Source organism: Leucopleurus acutus (assembly GCF_964270905.1).
Source record: "Leucopleurus acutus genome assembly, chromosome: 12".
Classification (NCBI taxonomy): Eukaryota; Metazoa; Chordata; class Mammalia; order Artiodactyla; family Delphinidae; genus Leucopleurus; species Leucopleurus acutus.
The window spans coordinates 65,978,949-65,983,968 of record NC_139154.1 but is presented as its reverse complement, the minus strand read 5'-3'; the positions used below and the strand labels follow the sequence as shown (position 1 = coordinate 65,983,968).

General features: G+C 42.5%; 1 pseudogene across 1 annotated transcript; it reads left to right on the top strand.

Moving 5' to 3' along the window:
- Nucleotides 1–796: 796 nt before the first annotated feature.
- Nucleotides 797–4,669, top strand: LOC309970149 (small ribosomal subunit protein uS10-like; annotated as a pseudogene). Its single transcript has 2 exons — nt 797–816; nt 4,281–4,669. The product of its transcript is annotated as a small ribosomal subunit protein uS10-like (transcript).
- Nucleotides 4,670–5,020: the final 351 nt, after the last annotated feature.

The window sequence follows — 5,020 nt, the reverse complement described above, 5'->3', positions numbered from 1 at the left end:
AGTCTGGGCTGTCCCCTGTCCTAGTGCTAAGGATCAGCAGTCACTGAGGACCGAGTAAGAGGGAGAATGATTGCCTTGAACTGGTAGAAGGAAGTGAGAGGAGGAAATAACTAATGTGGATAGAGGAGAGGGGAGGGAGGGCATGTCATCTCTTTGTTGGTTCCCTGTTTGTAAAAAAAAAAAGAAGGGGAACTGCCAGGAGTTTGTAGGGAAGTCTTGTGATAAAGTAATGACCACATTATCATTTCCACAAAAGATTTGTTAGGTGAACAAGCAGCAGGTTATAATAGGGGTGGTGTGATGATGGTGATGATACAAAGTCCTGTAGAGAACAAATCTACAGTTAGCATTTTCCCCTGTGGTCAGCTGCTGACAGAACTTGCTGGAATACAGCTAGGAGCTAATGCGTGGTGAGTTGAGTCACTTACACAGTTGGAGTACTGTTAGGGACCAATTTTTATCTCCTCTTTGGTCAAAAAGACAGCCCAGAAAAAATAGCATGCGGGTCTAAATGCTGCCAATAGTTCAAAGAATATCTCAGACTGATGAAGGGTTAGTAAGCCATGTGAACATGGAGGACATCACACTCTGCTTCTATCCTTAGGTCCAAAGGGCTTTGTAGGAGAAAGCTGCAGGTGTGTTGAATGGCGATCGCTAACCAGTGGAATTTCACAAGTATAGATAAGGACACAGCTGTAGCTCAGCTTATATGCCATTCAAGCTAGTTCACCCCGTAGAAATAGGTCCATCTGAAAGCATAGGTAAATTCATTTGGAGGCATAAAGTGGGGGCAAAAATGCGAAAGCTGGCCAATGAGTAAGCCTTAAGGGAATCCAAAATTACCTAATGATATTTCAGAACCAATTGGAGGGGAGGGGAGGGGAGATTAAAATGATTCAGAACCAGTTGGAGGGGAGATTAAAATGCTTCTGTTTTAATCAACAATCAAACTGTGGGTCTCCATTCTGCTTCTGTGGAGATCCTGTTTCAGTAAGACAGAATTCTTAGGGTTCTCAGTCGATGAGTTTCCAGCTTCAGTGGTGAGACATATACCCACACCGATAACTCCAGTGTGTAGAATTAATAGGATCTGGATTGGTCTGGCTACTACCCAGTTCTAGATCATTGTAAATGTTAATGAAACAGGCTGTTTTCTCTTTTTCAGCTTATTTTTTTGGATTCTTCTTACCCTCAAAAGTTTTCAGAGCCTTATTTGGCTCCTGGTCAGAAATCTTCCTTAGTGGTTTGTTAATTCAGCTGACCATTTAGAAAGGAAGAGAAGAGAAAATGAACATTCGGTACACACTCAAAAGATGCGTTCTTCACATTATCTTATTTAATCTTCACAGAGACTGTGTCACTTATTTCCATTTTACAAGTGAGAGAACTGGTTAAACAAAGTTAAGTAATGCCCAAAATCTCCTTAATGAATGGTGATGCTACGGCTGGCTTGACCCTAGGTCTGTGACACCAAAACCTATACTCTTTCCCCACGTCATGTAGCTTCAGTGCTATCAACCCCGAAGCTTATGTCTTGGTTGTCAAAACTTAGAGAAATAAACATTTGTGTATCAGATAAGCTCGGGCACTTAATAACTTTGGATTAATTCCCAAAGGAGCTTGTAGTCAGGTGTTCATCTTTACAGGGGGCCTTCATTCTTTAAAATAGGATGTCATACTTTCTAACTGAGAGGCTATACAATATTTTGTACTTTGCTTATTTCTTGTAAAAACGCCCATAAGAATGAACATAATAAAGCAGCCAAGCCCTTACGACCATTGGAACCCTCCCTGTCTGCTTCCTGCTGGGGGTTGGTAGAGGAGAGAGGACCCTGTTTGTTAGCCATGATCTTTCCACTGACTTCGGGAGGCTGCCGACTTCTGACTCCTACCCCATCCTAGCAGGAAACTTATAGAAAAAAAAAAATTGGAATTATATATGTGGAGGCACTTGAGCGTAGGTATGTTGCACATGGGCATGTATGTTTATGTACACATGGCTGAGAATTCAGAAGCTATATTGGTTGTGGGTCAAGGGCCACACCACATCGACCCATCTCCCCATGACTCTTGAGGGCTTGAGTTAATAAAGCCCCCTGGTTCCCTCCTAAATTGTTTCTCCTCCGCTCTCCTGCTTTGGTTCTCTTTGCAATTGCAATGAAATCAGCACTTATTTCTGAAAGTAGAACAGCCTGCAAAGAGCACTGACCCAGCTTCTAGTCACCACTCAGACAACGCTCTGAGTGTACCCTTGGACCAGTCATTTGTGCCTCTTGGTCAGATGGGAATTCACTCTAATACTTGGTTCATACCCAGCAGCGCTGTGTTACTTTGCCAAGGCTCTCTGCTATAGCTCCATTCGGGAGATGCACTTTGGCCCAGTTAGGCATTCCCGGCCCCACCCCACCGGTGCCCAGCCCAGTGGACTCCTGCTCTATGCTCCACCCCTCCTCTGTCACAGACGTGGTTGGGGTACTCCATGTAATCTGCACCCCAAAGTTGGATGTTAGGTTCTCTGACTCTTTCCCTGGACACAATCCTAGGCCCAAGCTCCCTGCTAGGAAACTATTAAAGACAATGTGCTAGTGAGTGACATCTCCAAGGTTAGATATTTACATTTTAATTCAGGCCTTCTGGAGACAATTGTTATCCAAAAGAGGCAAGTGATGATAGGAATCTTAGGCATAGAAGCATGTCTTTGAGGGAGGTGTTTGAGGTAGCACGGTTTTTCCGTACCTGTCAAATCGCTGCCCTGAAGCACAGGGCTGGCTTGGCATTAAATTGTAACTTGTTTACTTAATACATAGATACTAAGTACTTAAATTATTTAAGTTATACAACACTGTACTAAGCTTTAATGGCATCCAAGGAGTAATTAATGGCGTCTAGGAAGAAAAAGAGCCTGTTCTCAAGAACCTCCAGCCCAGCTGGGAGAGATCAGACACACGTGAAGTTAAAAACTAAAGAGCTGCATATTAACACCAGACAATAATACTAGCGTACAACATTAAGCTTTCCAGAAGAAAGATACATTGCGGTACCCAAATCCATCATGAGACTGAGGTCTGGGGAGTTCATGAACTAATTTCCAGAAGAATCCTTCAGGAGAACTTAATTGCTTTTCTTTCAGGGCTCCAAAGTTCAGTCTGGATACTGACCTTCTCCTTAACAGCAAAGAGAATGATTCTTATTTGAACACATTCATGGCAGACCAATGGGTAAGCATTTCAGCTGAGAGAGCATTTTGGTTAATAATTAAGTACCATATTATTATATTTTAATTTCTCATGCAAGTCCAGTTTTAAGAAATTGTAACAATTTAGACCTTAAGCTACAATATTTCAATAATTTGTGAAATCATTGATTGGATATATGCATTAACCCACTGAATGCAGATGTCAACCCTAAAGTTTATGTCTAAGTCATGAAGACTAACAGAAATGTTTATTTGTGGGAATTCCCTGGTGGCGCAGTGGTTAAGACTCTGTGCTCCCAGTGCAGAGGGCTGAGGTTCGATCCCTGGTCAGGGAACTAGATCCCACATGCGTGCCGCCACTAAGAGTTTGCATGCCACAGCTCAGATTTTGCATGCTACAACTAAGGAGCCCACCAACCGCAACCAAGGAGCACACGTGCCACAACTAAGGAGCATGCCTGCTGCAACTAAGACCCAGCACAACCAAATAAATAAAATAAATATTTTAAAAAAAGAAATGTTTATTTGTGTATCAGATAAACTTTGGCACTTACTAACTTCCGGCTGATTCCAAAAGAAGCTTGTAATTGAATGCTCATCTTTACAGGGGACCTTCCTTCTTTGAAATGGGTGTTAAGTGTTACCATTACTGCCTCCACTTTATAAATGCATGCAGGGCAGTCAGGTAGCTTCCCAAGAGCAGAGAGAGTGGTAGAGCATAGCAGAGCCAGGCTGGAACCCAGGGAACTACACCACTTCCCCATGAGCTAGCTCTGCCCAAGATAGATGACTTGCTGGTAGAAGCACAGTTTCCTAACTGATGCTGCTAACTTATGCATCTCCAGTAGATGGGAAGACTAGAGGTGAAGGTGGCATCAGCCGCCTGCTGGGCAGTCAGCTTTACTTGATGGATCTCACCTCCACATGGACTTCAGCTTCCCCTCAAACCTATGTGGGTCAAAAAAAACCCAAAAAAGAAAAAACAAAACTGGCTCTTTGAGGAAGACACGATCGCCCGTCGCTGCTGCAACAGAGCCCCGGACTGCCCGCTTCTCTGACTCACCGCTGTTCGCTCTCGCGGAAGGAGTTGGTCAGGATGCCTCGCCATAGCCTTGGCTTTTAAAGATACCAGAAAGACTCCGGTGGAGCCAGAGGTGGAGAATTCACCGAATTAAAATTATTCTAACCAGCTGCAACGTGAAGTCTTTGGAGAAGGTCTGTGCTAACCTGATCAGAGGTGCAAAGAAAAACAATCTCAAAGTGAAAGGACCCGTTCGGATGCCTACCAAGACTCTGAGAATAACTACAAGGAAAACTCCTTGTGGTAAAGGTTCTAAGACTTGGGATCGTTTTCAGTTGAGCATCCACAAGCGACTCATTAACTTGCACAGTCCTTGTAAGATTGACAAGCAGATTACTTCCATCAGTATTGAGCCAGGAGTCGAGGCTGAAGTCACCATTGCAGATGCTTAAACCAACCTTTTTAATATATTGATAATCAGATGTTAAAAAAAACTCCAAACTGATTTATAATTATGAAAATAACACATGCTTGGAGGAATATATAAAAGCATAAAGAAGAAAATCATTAAAAAAGAAGAAAATCATTAAAAAAGAAAACCATAATCACTCATAAATCCACATATACTTACTTTTTTTCTAGAATATCTGCTTGTATTCATATTTAGAATGCTATAGAACATGTAATTTAAAAAATTAGATCACATGGTATATAGTTTTTTTTTTTTATTTAGTCTTCGTTGTGATGTGCAGGCTTCTCATTGCAGTGGCTTCTCTTGTTGGTGGAGCACGGGCTCTAGGTGC